The sequence below is a fragment of the Aegilops tauschii genome, chromosome 7 (assembly GCF_002575655.3).
Source record: "Aegilops tauschii subsp. strangulata cultivar AL8/78 chromosome 7, Aet v6.0, whole genome shotgun sequence".
Lineage (NCBI taxonomy): Eukaryota > Viridiplantae > Streptophyta > Magnoliopsida > Poales > Poaceae > Aegilops > Aegilops tauschii.
The window spans coordinates 35,415,333-35,442,159 of NC_053041.3; the positions used below are offsets into that span (position 1 = coordinate 35,415,333).

Here is a 26,827-nt window from a genome sequence, read left to right on the forward strand (position 1 = left end):
TTTGTAATCCTGTGTGGGGGAAAGAAATAAATAAGAAGTTGTCTATGAGAAAACTTGCTGGTGTTTGCTCCCTTTGTTTACTTAGGAATCATAGGGAGGGGGTGTTGCCTTGTTCAAAGGGCGCTTGGTAACATGGTCTCTATTACTATTACTACTATAGGAGAGGTGTATGTGTTTTGGAAATGCTTTCTTCTTAGATGAATCAATCAGTTTATGAGCTGCAAACTGTTGTGGTTCAGGTTGTGAATCAATCCGATGTAATTGTCGACGGCGGGCTGAATCTTCTGCTTTCTGAATTGAATTGCTAAGAGAGGAGAGGACTGTGTTGTGTTGGGTAAAATAATCTTCTGCCTTCTGAATTTAATTGCCAAGAGAGGAGAGGACTGTGTTGCGTTGGGTAAAATAAGCTGATCTTGCTTCAGTGTTGCCCATATACTAGGATCATAGTAAAGGAGAAGACGTATCTTTATTTGATGACGATGAAATTTCACGCCAAAAGAGGAATTATTATTTTTTGCCAAAGAGAAGACAAGAGATTTGTTTTGGTTTATTCGGTCCTCATTATGCGGCTGAACTGTAGGCAAACAAATTGGTCGAACACGCGAGCGAGCAGGTGGGTGTAATCAGGTTTGGAGCCTAGAAATCTTGAACACTCATCTAGTTGGTTACACACTTGTAATTTAATGCCAGCCACCGCCGCCGCCGGATGCTTCTTCATAACAGTAGTTGCATGCGCTTAGGGCACATCCCATCATAAGAGCATGGTTAATAGTATAGCCAACTGCTGGCAATGGCGGAGCTAGAAATTTTGTGAAGCCTGGGCAAGTTAAGCCTAAGCGTATGATCTAGAAATAAAAAATCAGGTATTCAAATACACAACATATACTATACCACCAAGCTTCGGAATAACAAATCCGCATTAATAATCAAATGAAAACAGAACCATAATAGTCACAAAACATTTAATTTTAAAGTGAGCTAATATATCAATATCCACTTCATAGACCAAATAAAGTGCATACATGACAACAACAAAAATACATAGCGAGCCTTGCATAGAGTAAAACTCGCCATACCATATGTCACTAGATGTGATCGTGCAGTTTCTTCCACCACGGTCAAAAGCATCTCTCACTTGTTCATTTTTGCCAAAAGACGGGCATACAATCAGCATTGCGTAGAGGCAAACTCGCCATGTTTGCAAAGGTCCTAGAAGGCACTACAGTATAAAAATGTATTTGTAACTAAATAAATTTTGTTGTGAGATCTGAAATCGAAAGCATGCAAGAGTGTAGATGGTTAGATGAAACATACCGACAAGGCACTAAAGAAAATCACGAGGCAAATGCCCTTTCCGAGATCTCATTGCAATAAATGTTCGAATAATATCCTTATCATCAACTGACTTGAATAATTCCCGCTCGGTGTAACATATCATCAAGTCATTGAACCATTCATTATTGATCTTACTACGCAGTCTAGTCTTGATAATCTTCATTGCTGAAAAAGCTCTCTCAACAGATGCCGTTGACACCGGCAATATCAACGCCAACTTAATAAGTTTGTATACCAATGGAAATACCAAATGTTTCTCAGTTTCAACCATCTTCATGGCCAAACTTTGAACATCATCACAAGTAGATGTACTCAAAGAAATCATGAATAGATGAGCAACTACTAGCAACAGAGACAACCACCAACTGCAAACGATGAGCATAGCAATGAACATAGAAAGCAAAAGGGTTTTCATCTATGATATTTCTCTGCAAACCATTAAACTCGCCTCTCATATTTGAAGCACCATCATATCCTTGCCCTCGTATCCTTGAAATAGGTAACTTATAATGATCAAGAATTGCATAAAGAGCATTCTTTAGTGCCTCAGATGTAGTATCTTTGACATGATGCAGAGCAATAAATCGTTCCACAACCTTTCCTTTGTCATTCAAAAACCTATATAAAAACAAGGTTAGTTGACAACATAGAGAATAAGTGGCAAGCAAATAATAAAGAAAGAGAAATTACTAACCTCAACATCACTGCCATTTGCTCTTTCACAAATATATCACGCGATACATCAATAAGCACAGAGAATTGTTTATCACCAAGTTCAGCCATGATCCTCTTGGTAACTTCATGTGCACAACACATTGCAAGCTCCTTTTGAATGTCACCAGATGTCATTGTGCAATTTCTTCCACCACGGTAAAAAGCATCTCTCACTTGTTCATTTTTAATCTTTTCCAAATCTATCATCTCTCTAAAATTCCCCTTGTGCAGAGAAGTAGAGGATTCATCATGTCCACGGAAAGCCAAGCCTTGTCCGATGAGATATCTTGAACAACTTACAGAACAAGTCAAGCGGATCTTATACATTTCTTCTGATTCCTTGTTTGTTCTAGCAAAATTGCTTGCCACACTTTGTCTCTGATTATTATAATCATCATAATGCTTGACGCAATAGTTGTGCTTACTACCAGGACCACCAATATGATCTTTGAAGGCTTTAGATGCATGCTTCCAATCAGTGAATCCTTCTTTGGTGAATACATCATAACCAAAGTGCACAGGCCCTCCAGGTTGCTTAAAGAGAAAGCAATAAAAACAATAAGCTGCCTTCTTCCACTCACTGTATTCAATCCATGAATGCTTTTTGTATCAAGATTTAGAAAATGCTCTTGATGAATGTGAACTTCCAAATTCAGTACGAGGAAATTTATTCAAATCTGGTTGCATTGGACCCTTCAATACATATGCTCTTCTCACTTGATCTTGAATATTAGGAGGATACTCACAAATTTGTTTCCTCTTTCCTGGATCGCGCTCAATATCATTTGGACTAAATTCATTGGCAATGTTAGGAGGTGGTTGTGCCTCCACTTCTTTTTCCGATTGCACACCATTCACATTTTCAGTGCTTGCTCTATCAATCAAGAACCTCCTCATTTCTGAAATTTAATGATAAAGTTTGAGGTTAGTTGTTAAACAAGTAAATAAGAAAATGAGCTACAAGTGACAGGTTCATAGTACAGAACTACTTGAAAGTAGTTGCTAGTTAGTTAGTTCTACTACAGATTAATTGACTTGAAACTAAATACTTATACATGGTATGTTGAGGAAAATCATATGTGGATCAAAACGTTAGGAGGTCCTGACCTAAAAATAAGCACAGCGTAATCTGTAATCTATTTTATCTTCCCTTCTACAGTTCTACTTCAAGATGTTCAGTAATGTGAGCTGGCACAACAAGCTCTCCTTCCAATTAATTCTGCAAGAACCAATGAACAATTCATTCCCTACCCACCAATTATTCAGAGATGAGAATCCCTAGCCGGCTAACCCTAATTCTGATGGAGGATTTTTACCGAACGAAGCCGGAGCGAATGAGAAGGAGGGGGTTGAGGGACGACGCGACATCCGGACGAGTACACTGCCTGGGAGCGTCGCGTCCGCTCGCCGCCGGCCGTGCGTCTAGCCGTCAAGGGCAGTAGTGCCAGCCGCCAGTCCAAGTCCATGCGCTCGCCGCCTGTGAGAAAACGAAGAGACAGGGAGTTCGTCGAGCGATCGATCCCTGGCTCGCTCGCGTGTCTTCTGCATCGGCTTGGGCTGCAGACTGCTGTATTCGGCCGCTGTGAGAATCGAAGGCCCATTTTTTTTGCCCGTGTGAACCAACCCACGGAACGTGTTTTGCCCTTTAGAATTTGGATCGATCGCTACTGTCCAGGACAAGCGAGCCCGGGCAAGTGCTGGGCGGTGCCTCCGCCACTGACTGCTGGCTATATAGACGTGACATGTCATCAAGAGTTAGCATTATTACTTACTTATACAATAGAGCTGGCTATAAGGTTGGCTAAGAGTTCACAACTTTTTTCACCTTCTCTCTATCTCTTTCCTCTCATTAAATGTTTTTACCTAGGAGCACACATAGAGGTTGGCTCTTGCATGAGAGCTCAATCCACCTGCCGCACGCCGACGACGCGCCGGCCTACCTCCCCCGCGACCACTTCGTCCGCTACCTCGACGCCTATGCCGACCGCTTCGCCGTGCGCGCGCGCCTCCGCCTCCGCCGCGAGGTCTGCTCCGCGTGCTTCGTGGACGACTGGTGGGAAGTGGAGGTCGTCCACCTCTGCACCGGCGACGCGGAGCGGTACGTGGCGAGGTACCTCGTGGTGGCCATGGGGGAGTTCGACGAGAAGGTGGTGCCCGAGGTGCCCGTGCTGGACACGTTCCCCGGCGGGGCCATCCATGCCAGTGAGTACCGGTCCGCCAAGGGTATGCGGGGAAAGGAAGTGTTCGTCGTCGGGTGCGGCAACCCGGAATGGAGGCTTGGGGAACGTAGTAATAATTCAAAATTTTCCTACGTGTCACCAAGATCAATCTAGGAGATGCTAGCAACGAGCGAGAGGGAGTGCATCTTCATACCCTTGAAGATCGCTAAGCGGAAGCGTTACAAGAACGCGGTTGATGGAGTCGTACTCGTGGCGATTCAAGTCGCGGAAGATCCTGTTGGGGAACGTAGCAGAAATTCAAAATTTTCTACGCATCACCAAGATCAATCTATGGAGTAATCTAGCAACGAGGGGAAGGGGAGTGCATCTACATACCATTGTAGATCGTGATGCGGAAGCGTTGCAAGAACGCGGATGAAGGAGTCGTACTCGTAGCGATTCAGATCGCGGTTGATTCCGATCTAAGTGCCGAACCACGGCGCCTCCGCGTTCAACACACATGCAGCCCGGTGACGTCTCCCACGCCTTGATCCAGCAAGGAGAGAGGGAGAGGTTGGGGAAGACTCCATCCAGCAGCAGCACGACGGTGCGGTGGTGATGGAGGAGCGTGGCAATCCCGCAGGGCTTCGCCAAGCACTGCGGGAGAGGAGGAGGACATGGAAGAGGGGAAGGGCTGCGCCAAGAGAAGAAGAACTTCGTGTGTTGGGCTGCCCCTTTGCCTTCACTATATATAGGGGGAGAGGGAGGGCTGTGCCCCCACCTAGGGTTCCCTCCCTAGGGGTGGCGGCAGCCCCAATCCCCATCTGGGGTGGCGGCCAAGTGGGGGGGAAGGGAGGCGCACCAGGCATGGGCCTTTAGGGCCCATCTGCCCTAGGGTTTGCCCCCTCTTCTCTCTAGGCGCATGGGCCTTGGTGGGGAGGCGCCCCAGCCCACCTAGGGGCTGGTCCCTTCTCACACTTGGCCCATGTATGCCTCCGGGGACCGTGGCCCCTCCCGGTGGACCCCCGGACCCCTCCGGTGGTCCCGGTACACTACCGGTGATGCCCGGAACACTTCCGGTGGCCAAAACCATACTTCCTATATATAAATCTTTACCTCCGGACCATTCCGGAACTCCTCGTGACGTCCGGGATCTCATCCGGGACTCCGAACAACATTTGGTAACCACATACAAACTTCCTTTATAACCCTAGCGTCATCGAACCTTAAGTGTGTAGACCCTACGGGTTCGGGAACCATGCAGACATGACCGAGACGTTCTCCGGCCAATAACCAACAGCGGGATCTGGATACCCATGTTGGCTCCCACATGTTCCACGATGATCTCATCGGATGAACCACGATGTCGGGGATTCAATCAATCCCGTATACAATTCCCTTTGTCAATCAGTATGTTACTTGCCCGAGATTCGATCGTCGGTATCCCGATACCTTGTTCAATCTCGTTACCGGCAAGTCTCTTTACTCGTTCCGTAACTCACAGCATCCCGTGATCAACTCCTTGGTCACATTGTGCACATTATGATGATGTCCTACCGAGTGGGCCCAGAGATACCTCTCCGTTTACACGGAGTGACAAATCCCAGTCTCGATTCGTGCCAACCCAACAGACACTTTCGGAGATACCTGTAGTGCACCTTTATAGCCACCCAGTTACGTTGTGACGTTTGGTACACCCAAAGCATTCCTACGGTATCCGGGAGTTGCACAATCTCATGGTCTAAGGAAATGATACTTGACATTAGAAAAGCTCTGAGCAAACGAACTACACGATCTTGTGCTAGGCTTAGGATTGGGTCTTGTCCATCACATCATTCTCCTAATGATGTGATCCCGTTATCAACGACATCCAATGTCCATGGTCAGGAAACCGTAACCATCTATTGATCAACGAGCTAGTCAACTAGAGGCTTACTAGGGACATGGTGTTGTCTATGTATCCACACATGTATCTGAGTTTCCTATCAATACAATTCTAGCATGGATAATAAACGATTATCATGAACAAGGAAATATAATAATAACCAATTTATTATTGCCTCTAGGGCATATTTCAACAGTCTCCCACTTGCACTAGAGTCAATAATCTAGTTCACATCACCGTGTGATTAACACTCACAGGTCACATCACCATGTGACCAACATCCAAAGAGTTTACTAGAGTCAACAATCTAGTTCACATCACTATGTGATTAACACTCAATGAGTTCTGGTTTGATCATGTTATGCTTGTGAGAGAGGTTATTAGTCAACGGGTCTGAACCTTTCAGATCCGTGTGTGCTTTACGAAAATCTATGTCATCTTGTGGATGCTACCACGCGCTATTTGGAGCCATTTCAAATAACTGCTCTACTATACGAATCCGGTTTGCTACTCAGAGTCATCCGGATTAGTGTCAAAGTTCGCATCGACGTAACCCTTTACGACGAACTCCTTTTCACCTCCATAATCGAGAAAATTCCTTAGTCCACTAGATACTAAGGATAAGTTCGACCGATGTCATGTGATCCATCACCGGATCACCATTGTACCCCTTGACCAACTCATGGCAAGGCACACTTCATGTGCGGTACACAGCATAGCATACTGTAGAGCCTACGTCTAAAGCATAGGGGACGACCTTCATCCTTTCTCTCTCTTCTGATGTGGTCAGGTCTTGAGTCTTACTCAATACTCACACCTTGTAGCACAGCCAAGAACTCCTTCTTTGCTGATCTATTTTGAACTCTTTCAAAATCATGTCAAGGTGTGTGTTCTTTGAAAGTATCATCGGGCGTCTTGATCTATCTCTATGGATCTTGATGCCCAATATGTAAGCAGCTTTATCTAGGTCTTCCTTTGAAAAACTCCTTTCAAACAACCCTTTATGCTTTCCAGAAATTCTACATCATTTCGGATCAACAATATGTCATTCACATATACTTACCAGAAATGTTGTAGCGCTCCCACTCACTTTATTGTAAATACAAGTTTCTAACAAACTTTGTATAAACCCAAATTCTTTGATCATCTCATCAAAGCATACATTCCAACTCCGAGATGCTAACTCCAGTCCTTAGAAGGATTGCTGGAGCTTTGCACATTTGTTAGCATCTTTCAGGATTGACAAAAACCTTCTGGTTGTATCACATACAACCTTTCCTCAAGAAAATCTTCGAGGAAACAATGGTTTGACATCCTTCTGCAAGACTGCTAATACAATTCCAACAGACTCTTAGCATCGCTATGAGTGACATCGTAGTCAACTCCTTGAACTTGTCGGAAAACATTTTAACGACAAGCCGAGCTTTCTTAATGGTGACACCTACCATTATTGTCTGTCTTCCTTTTAAAATCCATCTGCACCCAACATCCTTACGACCGTTAAGTACATGGATCCTCTCTCGGATTTTATGGCCTCGAGCCATTCGTCGGAATATGGGCCCACCATTGCTTCTCCATAGCTTGTAGGTTCATTGTTGTCTAGCAACATGACTTCCAAGACAGAATCACGTACCACTCTGAAGTAGTACGCATCCTCGTCGTCCTACGAGGTTTGGTAGTGACTTGATCCGAAGTTTCATGATCACTATCATGAGCTTCCACTTCAATTGGTGTAGGTGCCACAGGAACAACTTCCTGTGCCCTGCTACACGCTAGTTGAAGTGTCGGTTCAATAACCTTATCAAGTCTCCACCATCCTCCCACTCAATTCTTTCGAGAGAAACTTTTCCTCGAGAAAGGACCCGTTTCTAGAAGCAATTACTTTTGCTTCCAGATCTGAAATAGGAGGTATACCCAACTGTTTTTGGGTATTCTATGAAGATGCATTTATCCGCTTTGGGTTCGAGCTTATCAGCCTGAAACATTTTCACATAAGCGTCGCAGCCCCAAACTTTTAAGAAACGACAACTTAGGTTTCTCTAAACGGTGTCGTCTCAACGGAATTGCGTGGTGCCCTATTTAAAGTGAATGCGGTTGTCTCTAATGCCTAACCCATAAACGATAGTGGTAATTCGATAAGAGACATCATGGTATGCACCATATCCAATAGGGTGCAGTTATGATGTTCGGACATACCATCACACTGTGGTGTTCCAGGCGGTATTAATTGTGAAACACTTTCCACAATGTTTTAATTGTGTGCCAAACTCGTAACTCAGATATCTCTATGATCATATCATAGAAATTTTATCCTCTTGTCACGACGATCTTCAACTTCACTCTGAAATTACTTGAACCTTTCAATAATTCAGACTTGTGTTTCATCAAGTAAATATTCTCAGCATCTACTCAAATCATCTGTGAAGTAAGAACATATCGATATCCACTGCGTGCCTCAGCACTCATTGGACTACACACATCAAATGTATTACTTCCAACAAGTTGCTCTCTTGTTCCATCTTACTGAAAACGAGGCCTTTCAGTCATCTTGCCCATGTGGTATGATTTGCATGTCTCAAGTGATTCAAAATCAAGTGAGTCCAAACGATCCATCTGCATGGAGTTTCTTCATGCATATACACCAATAGACATGGTTCGCATGTCTCAATCTTTTCAAAATGAGTGAGTCCAAAGATCCATCAACATGGAGCTTCTTCATGCGTTCTATACCAATATGACTCAAATGGCAGTGCCACAAGTATGTGGTACTATCATTACTATTTTATATCTTTTGGCACGAACATGTGTATCACTGCGATCGAGATTTATTTTAGGTGCAAGACCATTGAAGGTATTATTCAAATAAACAGAGTAACCATTATTCTCCTTAAATGAATAACCATATTGCGATAAACATAATCCAATCATGTTTATGCTCAACGCAAACACCAAATAACAATTATTTAGGTTTAACACCAATCTCGATGGTAGAGGGAGCATGCGATGCTTGATCACATCAACCTTGGAAACACTTCCAACACATATCGTCATCTCACCTTTAGCTAGTCTCCATTTATTCCGCAGCTTTTATTTCGAGTTACTAACACTTAGCAACCGAACCGGTATCTAATACCCTGGTGCTGCTAGGAGTACTAGTAAAGTACACATTCATATAATGTATATCCAATATACTTCTTTCGACCTTGCCTGCCTTCTCATCTACCTAGTATCTAGGGTAGTTCTGCTTCAGTGACCGTTCCCCTCATTACAGAAGCACTTAGTCTCGGGTTTGGGTTCAACCTTGGGATTCTTCACTAGAGCAGCAAATGATTTGTTGTTTCATGAAGTATCCCTTTTTGCCCTTGCCCTTCTAGAAACTAGTGGTTTTACTAACCATCAACAATTGATGCTCCTTCTTGATTTCTACTTTCGCGGTGTCAAACATCGCGAGTTGCTCAAGGATCATCATGTCTATCCCTGATATGTTATAGTTCATCACGAAGCTCTAATAGCTTGGTGGCAATGACTATGGAGAACCATCACTATCTCATCTGGAAGATAAACTCCCACTCGATTTAAGCGATTGTGGTACTCACACAATCTGAGCACATGCTCAACGATTGAGCTTTTCTCCCTTAGTCTGCAGGCTTAAGAAACTTGTTAGAGGTCTCATACCTCTTGACGTGGGCACTAGTCTGAAATCCTAATTTCAGTCTTCGGAACATCTCATATGTTCTGCGACGTTTCAAAACCGTCTTTGGTGCCACAATTCTAAACCGTTAGCATTACGCACTGAACTATCACGTAGTCATCAAAAACGTGTATGTCAGATGTTTCGCAACATCTACAAACGACGTTGAGGTTCAGCACACCGAGCGGTGCATTAAGGACATAAGCCTTCTGTGCAGCAATGAGGACAATCCTCAGTTTACGGACCAAGTCCGCATAATTGCTACTATCAACTTTCAACTAAATTTTCTCTAGGAACATATCTTAAACAGTACAACTAAAGCGCAAGCTATGACATAATTTGCAAAGACCTTTTGACTATGTTCATGATAATTGAGTTCATCAGATTAATGTACTCCCACTCAGATAGACATCCCGCTAGTCATCTAAGTGATACATGATCCGAGTCAAACTAGGCCGTGTCCGATCATCACGTGAGACGGACTATTCATCATCGGTGAACATCTCCATGTTGATCGCATCTACTATACGACTCATGTTCGATCTTTAGATCTCTTGTGTTCCGAGGCCATGTCTGTACATGCTAGGCTCGTCAAGTCAACCTAAGTGTTTCACATGTGTTCCGAGGCCATGTCTGTACATGCTAGGCTCGTCAAGTCAACCTAAGTGTTTCACATGTGTTCCGAGGCCATGTCTGTACATGCTAGGCTCGTCAACACCCGTTGTATTCGAACGTTAGAATCTATCACACCCGATCATCACGTGGTGCTTCGAAACAACGAACCTTCGCAACGGTGCACAGTTAGGGGGAACACTTCTCTTGAAATCTTAGTGAGGGATCATCTTATTTATGCTACCGTCGTTCTAAGCAAATAAGATGTAAACATGATAAACATCACATGCAAATCATAAAGTGACATGATATGGCCAATATCATCTTGCGCCTTTTGATATCCATCTTCGAGGCGCGGCATGATCACCTTCGTCACCGGCATGACACCATGATCTCCATCATCGTGTCTTCATGAAGTTGTCTCGCCAACTATTACTTCTACTACTATGGCTAACGGTTAGCAATAAAGTAAAGTAATTACATGGCGTTTTTCATTGACACGCAGGTCATACAATAAATTAAGACAACTCCTATGGCTCCTGCCGGTTGTCATACTCATCGACATGCAAGTCGTGATTCCTATTACAAGAACATGATCAATCTCATACATGACATATATCATTCATCACATCCTTTTGGCCATATCACATCACATAGCATACCCTGCAAAAACAAGTTAGACGTCCTCTAATTGTTGTTGCATGTTTTACGTGGCTGCTATGGGATTCTAGCAAGAACGTTTCTTACCTACGCAAAAGCCACAACGTGATATGCCAATTTCTATTTACCCTTCATAAGGACCCTTTTCATCGAATCCGATTCGACTAAAGTGGGAGAGACAGACACCCGCTAGACACCTTATGCAACTAGTGCATGTCAGTCGGTGGAACCTGTCTCACGTAAGAGTACGTGTAAGGTCGGTCTGGGCCGCTTCATCCCACGATGCCGCCGAATCAAGATAAGACTAGTAACGGCAAGTAAATTGACAAAATCGACGCCCACAACTACTTTGTGTTCTACTCGTGCATAGAAACTACGCATAGACCTAGCTCATGATGCCACTGTTGGGGAACGTAGCGGAAATTCAAAATTTTCTACGCATCACCAAGATCAATCTATGGAGTAATCTAGCAACGAGGGGAAGGGGAGTGCTTCTACATACCATTGTAGATCGCGATGCGGAAGCGTTGCAAGAACGCGGATGAAGGAGTCGTACTCGTAGCGATTCAGATCGCGGTTGATTCCAATCTAAGCGCCGAACCACGGCGCCTCCGCGTTCAACACACGTGCAGCCCGGTGACGTCTCCCACGCCTTGATCCAGCAAGGAGAGAGGGAGAGGTTGGGGAAGACTCCATCCAGCAGCAGCACGACGGCGTGGTGGTGATGGAGGAGCGTGGCAATCCCGCAGGGCTTCGCCAAGCACTGCGGGAGAGGAGGAGGACATGGAAGAGGGGAAGGGCTGCGCCAAGAGAAGAAGAACTTCGTGTGCTGGGCTGCCCCTTTGCCTCCACTATATATAGGGGGGGAGGGAGGGCTGTGCCCCCACCTAGGGTTCCCTCCCTAGGGGTGGCGGCAGCCCCAATCCCCATCTGGGGTGGCGGCCAAGTGGGGGGAGAGGGAGGCGCACCAGGCATGGGCCTTTAGGGCCCATCTGCCCTAGGGTTTGCCCCCTCTTCTCTCTAGGCGCATGGGCCTCGGTGGGGAGGCGCCCCAGCCCTCCTAGGGGCTGGTCCCTTCTCACACTTGGCCCATGTATGCCTCCGGGGCCCGTGGCCCCTCCCGGTGGACCCCCGGACCCCTCCGGTGGTCCCGGTACACTACCGGTGATGCCCGGAACACTTCCGGTGGCCAAAACCATACTTCCTATATATAAATCTTTACCTCCGGACCATTCCGGAACTCCTCGTGACGTCCGGGATCTCATCCGGGACTCCGAACAACATTCGGTAACCACATACAAACTTCCTTTATAACCCTAGCGTCATCGAACCTTAAGTGTGTAGACCCTACGGGTTCGGGAACCATGCAGACATGACCGAGACGTTCTCCGGCCAATAACCAACAGCGGGATCTGGATACCCATGTTGGCTCCCACATGTTCCACGATGATCTCATCGGATGAACCACGATGTCGGGGATTCAATCAATCCCGTATACAATTCCCTTTGTCAATCGGTATGTTACTTGCCCGAGATTCGATCGTCGGTATCCCGATACCTTGTTCAATCTCGTTACCGGCAAGTCTCTTTACTCGTTCCGTAACTCACATCATCCCGTGATCAACTCCTTGGTCACATTGTGCACATTATGATGATGTCCTACTGAGTGGGCCCAGAGATACCTCTCCGTTTACACGGAGTGACAAATCCCAGTCTCGATTCGTGCCAACCCAACAGACACTTTCGGAGATACCTGTAGTGCACCTTTATAGCCACCCAGTTACGTTGTGACGTTTGGTACACCCAAAGCATTCCTACGGTATCCGGGAGTTGCACAATCTCATGGTCTAAGGAAATGATACTTGACATTAGAAAAGCTCTGAGCAAACGAACTACACGATCTTGTGCTAGGCTTAGGATTGGGTCTTGTCCATCACATCATTCTCCTAATGATGTGATCCCGTTATCAACGACATCCAATGTCCATGGTCAGGAAATCGTAACCATCTATTGATCAACGAGCTAGTCAACTAGAGGCTTACTAGGGACATGGTGTTGTCTATGTATCCACACATGTATCTGAGTTTCCTATCAATACAATTCTAGCATGGATAATAAACGATTATCATGAACAAGGAAATATAATAATAACCAATTTATTATTGCCTCTAGGGCATATTTCCAACAGATCCGATCTTGCGCCGAACGGACGGTGCCTCCGCAACACACGTACAGCCCGGGGACGTCTCCTCCTTCTTGATCCAGCAAGGGGAGAGGAGAAGTTGAGGGAGGACTCCGGCAGCACGACGGCGTGGTGGTGGAGCTTGTGGTATTCCTGCAGGGCTTCGCGAAGCTCTACGGAGGAGAAGGAAGAGTTGGAGGAGGGAGGGGCTGCGCCAGGGAAGGGGTGCGGCTGCCCTCTATCTCCCTCACTATATATAGGGGGAAGGGGGTGGAGGAGGCGCCCTAGGGTTCCCTAGGGGAGGGGCGGCGGCCACAGGGGAAACCCTAGATGGGTTTGGGCGCCCCCACCCCTAGGAAACTTGCCCCCCAAGCCGGGAGGGGTGGTTGCCCTAGGGGAGGCACCTCCACCTCTCCAGGTTACGTGAGAGGGGTTGGGAGGGGCGCACAGCCCCTTAGTGGGCTGGTGTGCCCCCTCCCCTTGGCCCATAAGGCCCCCCAACGCTTGCCGGGGCCTCCGAAACACCTTTCAATCACGCTGGTCGTCACCCGGTACTCCCAGAACAATTCCGGACTCCAATACCCTTTGTCCAATTTATTGATCTTCACCTCCGGACCATTCTTGAGTTCCTCGTCACGTCCGGGATCTCATCTGGGACTCCGAACAACCTTCAGTAACCACATACTATTTCCCATAACAACTCTAGCGTCACCGAACCTTAAGTGTGTAGACCCTACGGGTTCGGGAACCATGCAGACATGACCGAGACACCTCTCCGGCCAATAACCAATAGTGGGATCTGGATACCCATATTGGCTCCCACATGTTCCACGATGATCTCATCGGATGAACCACAATATCGGGGATTCAATCAATCCCGTATACAATTCCCTTTGTCTATCGGTATGTTACTTGCCCGAGATTCGATCGTCGGTATCCCTATACCTTGTTCAAACTCGTTACCGGCAAGTCTCTTTTCTCGTTCCGTAACGCATGATCCCGTGACTAACTCCTTAGTCACACTGAGCTCATTATGATGATGCATTACCGAGTGGGCCCAAAGATACCTCTCCGTCATACGGAGTGACAAATCCCAGTCTCGATTCGTGCCAACTCAACAGATACTTTCGGAGATACCTGTAGTGCACCTTTATAGCCACCCAGTTACGTTGTGACGTTTGGTACACCCAAAGCATTCCTACGGTATCCGGGAGTTGCACAATCTCATGGTCTAAGGAAATGATACTTGACATTAGAAAAGCTCTTAGCAAACGAACTACACGATCTTGTGCTATGCTTAGGATTGGGTCTTGTCCATCACATCATTCTCCTAATGATGTGATCCCGTTATCAATGACATCCAATGTCCATGGTCAGGAAACCATAACCATCTATTGATCAACGAGCTAGTCAACTAGAGGCTTACTAGGGACATGTTGTGGTCTATGTATTCACACATGTATTACGGTTTCCAGTTAATACAATTATAGCATGAACAATAGACAATTATCATGAACAAGGAAATACAATAATAACCATTTTATTATTGCCTCTAGGGAATATTTCCAACAGTCTCCCACTTGCACTAGAGTCAATAATCTAGTTCACATCACTATGTGATTGTAATGAATCCAACACCCATGGGGTTTGTTCATATCTCGCTTGTGAGAGAGGTTATTAGTCAACGGGTCTGAACCTTTCAGATCCGTGTGTGCTTTACAAATCTCTATGTCATCTTATAGATGCAGCTACCACGCGCTACTTGGAGCTATTCCAAATAACTGCTCTACTATACGAATCTGGTTTACTACTCAAAGTCATCCGGATTAGTGTCAAAGTTTGCATCGACGTAACCCTTTACGACGAACTCTTTTACCACCTCCATAATCGAGAAAATTCCTTAGTCCACTAGTTACTAAGGATAAGTTCGACCGTTGTCATGTGATCCATTCCTGGATCACTCTTGTACCCCTTGACTGACTCATGGCAAGGCACACTTCAGGTGCGGTACACAGCATAGCATACTGTAGAGCCTACGTCTAAAGCATAGGGGACGACCTTCGTCCTTTCTCTATTTTCTGCTGCGGTCAGGTCTTGAGTCTTACTCAATACTCACACCTTGTAACACAGCCAAGAACTCCTTCTTTGCTGATCTATTTTGAACTCCTTCAAAATCTTGTCACGGTATGTATTCATTTGAAAGTACTATTAAGCGTTTTTTGATTTATCCTTATAGATCTTGATGCTCAATGTTCAAGTAGCTTAATCCAGGTTTTCCATTGAAAAACACTTTTCAAATAACCCTGTATGCTTTCCAAAAATTCTACATCATTTCTGATCAACAATATGTTAACAACATATACTCATCAAAAACTTTGTATAAACCCAAAATCTTTGATCATCTCATCAAAGCGTACATTCCAACTCCGAGATGCTTACTCCATTCCTTAGAAGGATTGCTGGAGCTTTGCATACTTGTTAGCATCTTTCAGGATTGACAAAAACCTTTTGGTTGTATCGCATACAACCTTTCCTCAAGAAAATCATCGCGGAAACAATGTTTTGACATCCTATCTGCAAGATTTCATAAATAATGCAGTAACTGCTAATATAATTCCAACAGACTCTTAGCATCGCTACGAGTGAGAAAGTCTCATCGCAGTCAACTCCTTCAACTTGTCGGAAAACATCTTAACGATAAGTCGAGCTTTCTTAATGGTGACACTTACCATCATTGTCCGTCTTCCTTTTAAAATCCATCTGCACCCAACAACCTTACGACCATCAAGTAGTTCTTCCAAAGTCTATACTTTGTTTTTATACATGGATCCTCGCTCGGATTTTATGGCCTCGAGCCATTCGTCGGAATCCAGGCCCACCATCGCTTCTCCATAGCTCGTAGGTTCATTGTTGTCTAACAACATGACTTCCAAGACAGGATTACGTACCACTATGAAGTAGTACACATCCTTGTCGACCTACGGGGTTTGGTAGTGACTTGATCCGAAGTTCCATGATCACTATCATAAGCTTCCACTTCAATTGGTGTAGGTGCCACAGGAACAACTTCCTGTGCCCTGCTACACACTAGTTGAAGTGACGGTTCAATAACCTCATCAAGTCTCCACCATCCTCCCACTCAATTCTTTCGAGAGAAACTTTTCCTCGAGAAAGGACCCGTTTCTAGAAACAATCACTTTTGCTTCCGGATCTGAAATAGGAGGTATACCCAACTGTTTTGGGTATTCTATGAAGATGCATTTATCCGCTTTGGGTTCGAGCTTATCAGCCTGAAACTTTTTCACATAAGCGTCACAGCCCCAAACTTTTAAGAAACGATAGCTTAGGTTTCTATAAACCATAGTTCATACGGTGTCATCTCAACGGAATTGCGTGGTGCCCTATTTAAAGTGAATGTGGTTGTCTCTAATGCCTAACCCATAAACGATAGTGGTAATTCGATAAGAGACACCATGGTATGCACCATATCCAATAGGGTGCAGTTATGATGTTCGGACACACCATCACACTATGGTGTTCCAGGCGGTATTAGTTGTGAAACAATTTCCACAATGTCTTAATTGTGTGCCAAACGCGTAACTCAGATATTCATCTCTATGATCATATCATAGACATTTTATCCCGTTGTCACGACGATCTTCAACTTCACTCTGAAATTACTTGAACCTTTCAATAATTCAGACTTGTGTTTCATCAAGTAAATATACTCAGCATCTACTCAAATCATCTGTGAAGTAAGAACATAACGATATCCACAGCGTGCCTCAGCACTCATTGGACTGCACACATCAAAATGTATTACATCCAACAAGTTGCTTTCTTGTTCCATCTTACTGAAAACGAGGCCTTTCAGTCATCTTGCCCATGTGGTATGATTTTCATATCTCAAGTGATTCAAAATCAAGTGAGTCCAAACGATCCATCTGTATGGAGTTTCTTCATGCATATATACCAATAGACATGGTTCGCATGTCTGAATCTTTTCAAAAACGAGTGAGTCCAAAGATCCATCAACATGGAGCTTCTTCATGCGTTTTATACCAATATGACTCAAATGGCAGTGCCACAAGTATGTGGTACTATCATTACTATCTTATATCTTTTGGCATGAACATGTGTATCACTACGATCGAGATTCAATAAACCATTCATTTTAGGTGCAAGACCATTGAAGGTATTATTCAAATAAACAGAGTAACCATTATTCTCCTTAAATGAATAACCGTATTGCGATAAACATAATCCAATCATGTCTATTCTCAACGCAAACACCAAAGCAAACAACATTTATCTGGGTTCAATATTAATCCCGAAGGTAGAGGGAGCGTGCGATGGTGATCATATCATCCTCGGAAACATTGCCAACACACATCGTCACCTCACCCTTAGCTAGTCTCCGTTTATTCCATAGCTTTTGTTTTGAGTTACCAATGTTAGCAACTGAACCGGTATCTAATACCCATGTGCTACTAGGAGTACTAGTAAGGTACACGTCAATAACACATATATCAAATCTACTTTTGTTGACCTTGCCAGCCTTCTCATCTACCAAGTATCTAGGGTAGTTCTGCTTCAGTGACCGTTCCCCTCATTACAGAAGCACTTAGTCTCGGGTTTGGGTTCAACCTTGGGTTTATGTAGGGGAACGCAGCAGAAAACAAAAAAATTCCGACCTACGCACCAACCCAGGACCACTATGGAGACTGCATACAAGGTTTGATCTTTTTCATTACCGACTCGTAGCGCAGCGGGAAGTAGAGTCGATGACGATCGGCGGTGCAGATCCCCGCAGCTAGGATTTACAACCTCCCAACCGCGAGGATGTATACCCTCATCTGCTCCTCAGATAGCCCTCCGGGAGGCGGTCGAACAGCCCCCCGGACGGTGTCGCGGACAGCCCTTCGGGAGGACCTTCGAAACTCGAACGGTCACTCGGACAGCCCTTCGGGAGGACCTTCGAAACTCGGACGGTCACACGGACAGCCCTTCGGGAGGCACTCACGAACTAAGACCGAAACTACGATCTCTCTACAGAGTTGCACACATACGGTGTCATCTATCCGGCAGGGCTTCGCCGTCCAGAACTAGTTCCCATCGGAACCCAGACAACCTTTCGGCTCTACGAAACTATTTCGCTGGGAGGGAGAGAGAAGCCAGATCATGCATGGCACTTGTATCTGAGAAGGGATGATCCTTTAGGCAGCCCCCTCCACCCCTATTTATAGGCCAAGCCCAAGGGTGGCTTCTCCAAGAAGCCAAGGGGGGAAATACCAAAAAGGCCCTCAAGGTGGATTCTCCAAGAAGCCAAGCAAAAAGCACTTTCACTATTCATGACGACATTTTTCAGCGTCCGTTCGAACTAAAAATATTTATGTGGGCTCAGAACATTTCCAGTACCCACTAAAATAATTTTCAACGCGTTCCGAAACAATTTCGGTTTAGTGATTTTCATCTGCGAAAAGCAAACAAGAATGCGTTTTCACTATTCATGAAGACAATTTTTCGCGTCCACTAAATACGAAAATATTTCTGTGGGTCTTAGAATAATTCCAGTACCCACTAAAATGATTTTGGATTCGTTCTGAAACAATTTCAGATTAGTGAATTTCATCTACGAAAAACAGCCAAAGCGGTACCGGCAGCTCCGAAACATTTTCGGTTTTTATTTCTGAAAATTCCAAAAAGTTTCCAGAATGATTCTGGCACCCTCCAAGAATTATCAGGCATGTGTCGAAACCATTTTGACTTAACGGCATACCCCGAAACAACTTTTTCGGTTTCACCGAAACTCATCCGGTGACCTCTCTCTGCGGAACTTTTCCGCTGTCCGAAACTTTTCGGTGTCCGAAACTTTTTCGGTGATTTTCTCTCAGACTCCCTGTCTAGTATTCAGCAGATAGATGACCCTTAAGCGTGTGACCCTATAGGTTAGGTGAAGTATAGACATGACCCGGAACCCCTTCCGATCAATGATCAACATCGGAGCCGTGGACACCCATATTGACCCCTATACCCACACGAATAAATATTCGAGTGAACCTCCAGTTGTCGTGTGCTATTCCTGTTGCTACGCGATATGTTACAAATACCCAAGGTGAGACATGTTGCCATTCCCATGGATCAACAACTTGTCCACTATGCTAGTTACCTCGTTACCGGTTTTGTTCTCTTTTCTCGTTTCGTGTTCCAGCATCCCCGTGATCAAACCACAAAGTGTCTGGCCAGACGATGATGGACACCGTAACACCGAGAGGGCCCGAGTATATCTCTCCATCATCGGAGGAGCAAATCCCAATCTCGAGCTATCAAGTTACTTAACATACTTTCCCATGAACCCGTAAGCCGCCGTAATAGCCATCTAGTTACGGATGACGTTTAACAAACCCCAAAGTTCATGAAGCAAGCATGAAGAAACTCGATACTCTCATGGTCTAAGGAATTATGCAAACATTAACAACTCTGTGTTATAAACCATTAACTTGTGACGAATGTATCTCATAGCATAACATCAATCCGGGTCGATTCAACACAAATGTTCTCTTAACATTGTGCCCTCAAAATTGCTGGCATAGACATGCCCATGATCAGGAAAACAGAACCATCATGCAACACTTGAGCTAGTCTTAGAGGCCAGACTAGAAATACTTCTTACCGTTTATTATTCCACACATGCATATGAGTCTTCCTCTGAGCCTCGTGGATATTGCAGACTCGAGAATCATTGCAGTTATAGCATGGAACATAAACATAATTATGAACTCGGAGATAAATAATATCATTTATTATTGCCTCTAGGGCATATCTCCTATAGACTCCCACTTGCACTAGAGTCAATAATCTAGTTAATGCTAATGCACTTCACACCTGTGGCACACCGGTGTAAATATGCTTTGCTTGTGGTATAGCCTGATGTCCAACAGAGCTGACGACTTCAGCTCCGTGTGTATCTTTGCATGTCCTCGCGTTTTCACGTTTTCACAAAATTCATATTTTGTGTGGACTTGGCTTTGTATGTATGTGAATCATAGGTCGAACCTGGATTCCTCAGACTGATTTATGGAGCAACTATCTGCAGTAGTGTCCCATTGTCAAAAGCCATCTTGGAACCATACTAAGTTCATGAATGAACTATATGATTCAACATCTTCTTTGTCGCTTCTAAAGCGTCAACATACTTAGCCCTTGTTATAGAATTCGCCACGGTAACTAGTTTGAACAAATTCCAACTAACTGTGCCACCACATTGTGTGTTACACAAAACCCTTAATTTAAATTGAAAATCGCATGGAGAAAAGATGAAGACTGTATCGATGTAACATTTCACAACGAACTCTTCATGATCTCTGCTTGCGAGAAAACCATGTCATCAGTACTTACTCTAGTACTCTGTGACATCTTTCACTGTTGTCCCATGATCAGTAATTTGATCACTTTGGCATCCATACTTGCAACACCTTGGGAGTATTGGACATATCTGGTTGTTTTACATACCATGGAATACATGATTAATCCAAACACAAAAGTGTGTGGAATCTGCATCATGTATTTTACTCATCAGTGTTTTGGGACAACGAGTCTTGCAAAAACTCTTTCCATGTGACTTTGGCAAGAATCACTCCTTGGCGTTTTAAATGCTAAAAGGTTTTAGCATCTTGTCAATATGTATTCATTGCTTAGCCTCATTAGGTAAATCTATCTCCATAGATCATCATTCCTAATATTGAGGCTATTTAGCCTAAGCACTTCATCGAAAAACTATTTTCAAATGAAGTCCTAATTCGTGTCAAGAAATTTATTTCCAATTACCAATGTGCCAAGCACATAAGGTTTTTAGAAATATTATTACACTCCCACTTACTTTCTTGAATTACAAGCATCTTCGTTACCCATTGATGAAGTCAAAACCCCTTTGACCATTTCATCAAAACACGAAGATTCCAACTCCATTTTGCTCTCTTCTGTCCATTGCTGGAACTCTGAAGTTTGCATACGTACTAGCATCCTCTGGATCGACAAATTACTTTGGACTGTATCATATACAAGTCCTAGCTTTCATTTCCATCAGATGGAAATCCTTTTATCATCCATGTTTCATATCTCATGATTGAAATATGTATTAATTGCTAGTTCAACCCGAACCGACTTTAAGCATCACTACGATGAAAACAACCTCATCGTAGTCAACTCTTGAACTTGTTATTTCAACAAGTCAAGCTTTATGGATAAAACATTTTTATCCGTATCAATTTTAAGTTCCATAAATATTCGTTAGACTCTAAGTCTTCCGAAAGGTGTATCGAGGTTTTAATCTTGAATCACTTATATGGAAACTAACTCGGGTTGTATTGGCATTTAGCCAATTCCGGAGTCAGGGCCCATCAACGCTTCCTTGTGTATCGTAGGTATAATGTTGTCTAACAACAATATCTCGTTTGCGCACCTGAGAGGTTTGCACGAGCCTTGCCTACGTGGTTCAGCTGCAAGTTCGACCGAAGTTCATACATTTTATTGTAGAGACTTCCGTATCAGTCGCAGTAGGAAACTCTGGAATTACTTCCAAGGTCTCTTTCCTTTGATCTAATGACGTAGATACTGTTTATCTCGTCGAGTTGCACTATTCTCCCACTCACCTTTTTTAAAGAACCATTCTCTTTATAAGCACACCGTTTCGCGGCAAAACTATTTGCCTCGGTATAGTGAGGGAGGAATACCCAACATTTTGGTATAACCTACAAAGTAGCACTTGTCTGATTTGGAATAGGTTTGTAACCTTTTACACAAGCCCCATATTCCAAATGTTAAGAAAAGATATAAGATGGTTGGGCGTACCATACCATGGCTTCATTTCAACAGACCCGATGTAGCTCTTTTCAGTGTAAAAGCCGCAGTCTCTAAAGCATCACTTTAAAAGGGATAATGGCAAATTTATTTATGTCATCTTTGACCTTACCATGTCATAAATCGTTTGATTACATCTCCACGGACTTTCCACTTGCAGTGGTGTTCCGGGAGGTGCAAGTTATGAAACCCCTTTCACAACTCATCAGACATTCGCTAAACATGTAACTCAAATATTCCTTTGTGCAATCAAATTGCAGAAACATAATTTTCTTGTTACAATAACTTCTACTTCATTTTTGAAAACCTTTCGAATGATTTCAAAAGATCCAGACTTACGTCTCATCAAGTAAATATCCATATATCTACTTGAGTCATTTCTGAAGATAAATAAATCCACCACTAACAACACTTATCGGACTACACACATCAAATGTATGATCACTAATAAGTTTGTTGTTCGTTCCTTATGGCCTGTGAACGGTATTTTAGTCACTTCACTTTTCGGAGGAAAGTTGCAAGTGTCAGATGATTCAAAATCAAAAAGACTTCAAAATCCATCATAATGGAATTTTCCATGCGGGTTTCTCCAATGTGACCAAATGTAGTGCCACACTTGTGTGGTATTCTTTTAGTCTTGCGACATTTAGCGTCAGTGTTATGGATGTATCTTATTACCCTCAATATTCATAACATACGTCCCATCTTGGATGGAAGCATGGCCCTTCATGTTATTCATAATACTTAACAACAATTGTTGTTTTTATGAACAACTCTTTTGCAACAAACATTGTGCAATGGGCTAGAGTGTATGAAACTCTAAAATGAATTATGAAAGTAAACCCAGAGGTATTGTATTATTATCAATATTCATAACATACATCTCATTCATAATGAAAGTATGGCCCTTGTGTTATTCATAACATCGAACATAAAAGGTTCTCTTATGAACAACCTTCTTGCAAGATACCTTATGCAATGGGCTAGAGTTTGTAAAACTCTAAATGAATTATGAAAATAAATACAAACGGCAATACACCGATGGAAGGTATAGTAACATTTACTATGTTCCCTGTGTATACCTTAACCTCATTTCTGGCTAGTCTTTTTAGGCCATAGTAGCTCTTACAGTGATTCGCAATTGAATGCAATCGAGCGGGTATCTTTGTGATTAACTCACAATACCCAAGAATTAGTGATTAACATGTTTAACCATAATTCCCAAGAACTATATCTCTGACCAGCCTACTATACATCAAAAACTTGTATGACATTCATACATGAGCTGGATATTCCAGTCATCTTTCTTTCTGCCTTTATACTTCTAACAGTTTAACTTTTAGTATTTCTGCTACTCGCAAAAGAAGCACCCAACTTAAGAGTGGCGTTAGCCCCAGACTTCCTAGGCGTGTAAGTCATACTACCACCCTTTGGACACTTCCTTTCTCTTTAAGTTGTTGTTTTATTCACCTTTCATTATATGACAGGCGTTCTTTTGGATCCCTTTCCCAACAGTCAAATGCATAGTAAACACTTTTACTAATACTTGCAAACAAACATTGCTTTGTTTGTATCTGAAAATAATTTTCAGTTCCATGAATATCATATAACTATCCCAACTTTCGAAGTTTGGGTTTCATGGAAGCAAACATATTCCACTTGACCGTAACAGAATTCTAGCTTTTGGATTGAAGGGCGAGAGTCACATGATCCATAGCATTAGCGGGAGGATACGGAAAGCATGCGATAGGACAAAGTCCTTCTTGGCACTTTTGAGGACAATCCTCATATTACGTTACCAATCGTAAAGTTTTAACCAGATATTTAACAGCTATTCAATTTTAATAGGGAAGGTGGAAATGCGAGCCATTATTCTACAACTATTATGCAAGAAACACTTAGACAGTGTTCATAATTAATTGCACTGAGAATTAAACATGTTAATTCAACAGTGCGCTCCCACTCAAATCAATATCTCTCACAATTAATTTTGAGTGATACAAGATCCAGACTTCAATTCATCGCCATAGAATCATCATCTCATAACGGGAATTTTAATAGGTAGGCCAACTTGCCAATCACATCTCTATGTGACTCTTGCTCATCTTTCGATGCGTGTGTTCCGAGCTCAGGACGATCCTGCCATGAACGGCAAGACAACCAAGTGATCTTGCTGCGAGGTCTGACCTCACCCGCCTCACACTTCTCTAATCGTTCGTACCCATGCATCCATGGCGCACCCCGAAAAGATAGGTGCCGTGACGGTGCTACACTTGGGAGAACACTAACTACTTGATATTTTAAGTGAGAGATCACCCTAATAAAAGCGACTACCGCGCAATCAAGAAAGGTGCATCATAAGGGATAAATATCTCAGGCAATTCATAATAGCATGATATGGTATAGCCCTTTCTGACAGAGAAGTCTTTCATTTCTTCGTCTTCGGCATTCGCGTCGGTGTTCACCTTCACGAAGATTGCCACCACCCTGTCGATGCACCAGATAATATTGCTATCTCCATAGCGTATAAAATTAATGCATTAGTTAAGGTTGACACGCAGGTCATTAAAGTGCAATCATATGGCTCCAGCCATCATGCCGAATCATGACACGCAGGTCATGTTAATCAAATTACATCATATAGTCATGTCATACATAATCGAATTAGTATGAGCACTGCTATACCACATCACATGCACATCCTGCAAAACCAAGTTAGACGCCTCTAATCAGTTTATGCAAAATTTATTTTACGTGGCTTCTAAGGTTTTGACTTAAACCGCAGCGACCAACATTTTATCATCAAGTATGATTATTCAAGTTGCTAGATTAACATCTCGGGGTGTATGAAACACGAGATAATTAAATCTCGAACCCCATACTAAACTTCATCATACGCATGACCCCCGTGCAGATAATATCTGCAATGCCCTTTCATCTGCGAATTTCATCTTTCTTTTGACTACGGCAGAACCCAAAGAACTGATAGCACTTCCATGATCAATCAGGATCACGGATTGCCAAAATTTTGTCAAATTCCACCATGCTGTCTCGAGATTGAGAAAACGCAAATTCTAGGGAAGCAACAAGAACGTCGGGTAACAGATTTCATCTGTCACCCGCATAAATAATTTTCAGCAATAGATCTCATCTACTACCTAATTATATTATGCAATACCCATACATCTCCATGTATTCTAGATCGAAACCTGCATCTACGCATAGCACGGCTCTTGATGCCACTGTAGGGGAACGCAGCAGAAAACAAAAAATTTCCGACCTACGCACCAACCCAGGACCACTATGGAGACTGCATACAAGGTTTGATCTTTTTCGTTACCGACTTGTAGCGCAGCGGGAAGTAGAGTCGATGACGATCGGCGGTGCAGATCCCCGCAGCTAGGATTTAAAACCTCCCAACCGCAAGGATGTATACCCTCATCTGCTCCTCAGACAGCCCTCCGGGAGGCGGTCGAACAGCCCCCCGGACGGTGTCGCGGACAGCCCTCCGGGAGGACCTTCGAAACTCGAACGGTCACTCGGACAGCCCTTCGGGAGGACCTTCGAAACTCGGACGGTCACACGGACAGCCCTTCGGGAGGCACTCACGAACTAAGACCGAAACTACGATCTCTCTACAGAGTTGCACACATACGGTGTCATCTATCCGGCAGGGCTTCGCCGTCCAGAACTAGTTCCCACCGGAACCCAGACAGCCTTTCGGCTCTACGAAACTATTTCGCTGGGAGGGAGAGAGAAGCCAGATCATGCATGGCACTTGTATGTGAGAAGGGATGATCCTTTAGGCAGCCCCCTCCACCCCTATTTATAGGCCAAGCCCAAGGGTGGCTTCTCCAAGAAGCCAAGGGGGGAAATACCAAAAAGGCCCTCAAGGTGGCTTCTCCAAGAAGCCAAGCAAAAAGCACTTTCACTATTCATGACGACATTTTTCAGCGTCCGTTCGAACTGAAAGTATTTATGTGGGCTCAGAACATTTCCAGTACCCACTAAAATAATTTTCAACGCGTTCCGAAACAATTTCGGTTTAGTGATTTTCATCTGCGGAAAGCAAACAAGAATGCGTTTTCACTATTCATGAAGACAATTTTTCGCGTCCACTAAATCCGAAAATATTTCTGTGGGTCTTAGAATAATTCCAGTACCCACTAAAATGACTTTGGATTCGTTCTAAAACAATTTCAGATTATTGAATTTCATCTGCGAAAAACAGCCAAAGCGGTACCGGCGGCTCCGAAACATTTTCGGTTTTTATTTCTGAAAATTCCAAAAAGTTTCCAGAATGATTCTGGCACCCTCCAAGAATTATCAGGCATGTGCCGAAACCATTTTGACTTAATGGCATACCCCGAAACAACTTTTTCGGTTTCAACGAAACTCATCCGGTGACCTCTCTCTGCGGAACTTTTCCGCTGTCCGAAACTTTTCGGTGTCCGAAACTTTTTCGGTGATTTTCTCTCAGACTCCCTGTCTAGTATTCAGCAGATAGATGACCCTTAAGCGTGTGACCCTATAGGTTCGGTGAAGTATAGACATGACCCGGAACCCCTTCCGATCAATGATCAACATCGGAGCCGTGGACACCCATATTGACCCCTATACCCACACGAATAAATATTCGAGTGAACCTCCAGTTGCCGTGTGCTATTCCTGTTGCTTCGCGATATGTTACAAATACCCAAGGTGAGACATGTTGGCATTCCCATGGATCA

At 43.8% G+C, this 26,827-nt stretch overlaps 1 pseudogene; it reads left to right on the forward strand.

The window, feature by feature from the left end:
- The window catches only part of LOC109745302 (probable indole-3-pyruvate monooxygenase YUCCA11), a 52,307-nt pseudogene that overhangs the window by 20,263 nt on the left and 5,217 nt on the right, over positions 1-26,827 (forward strand).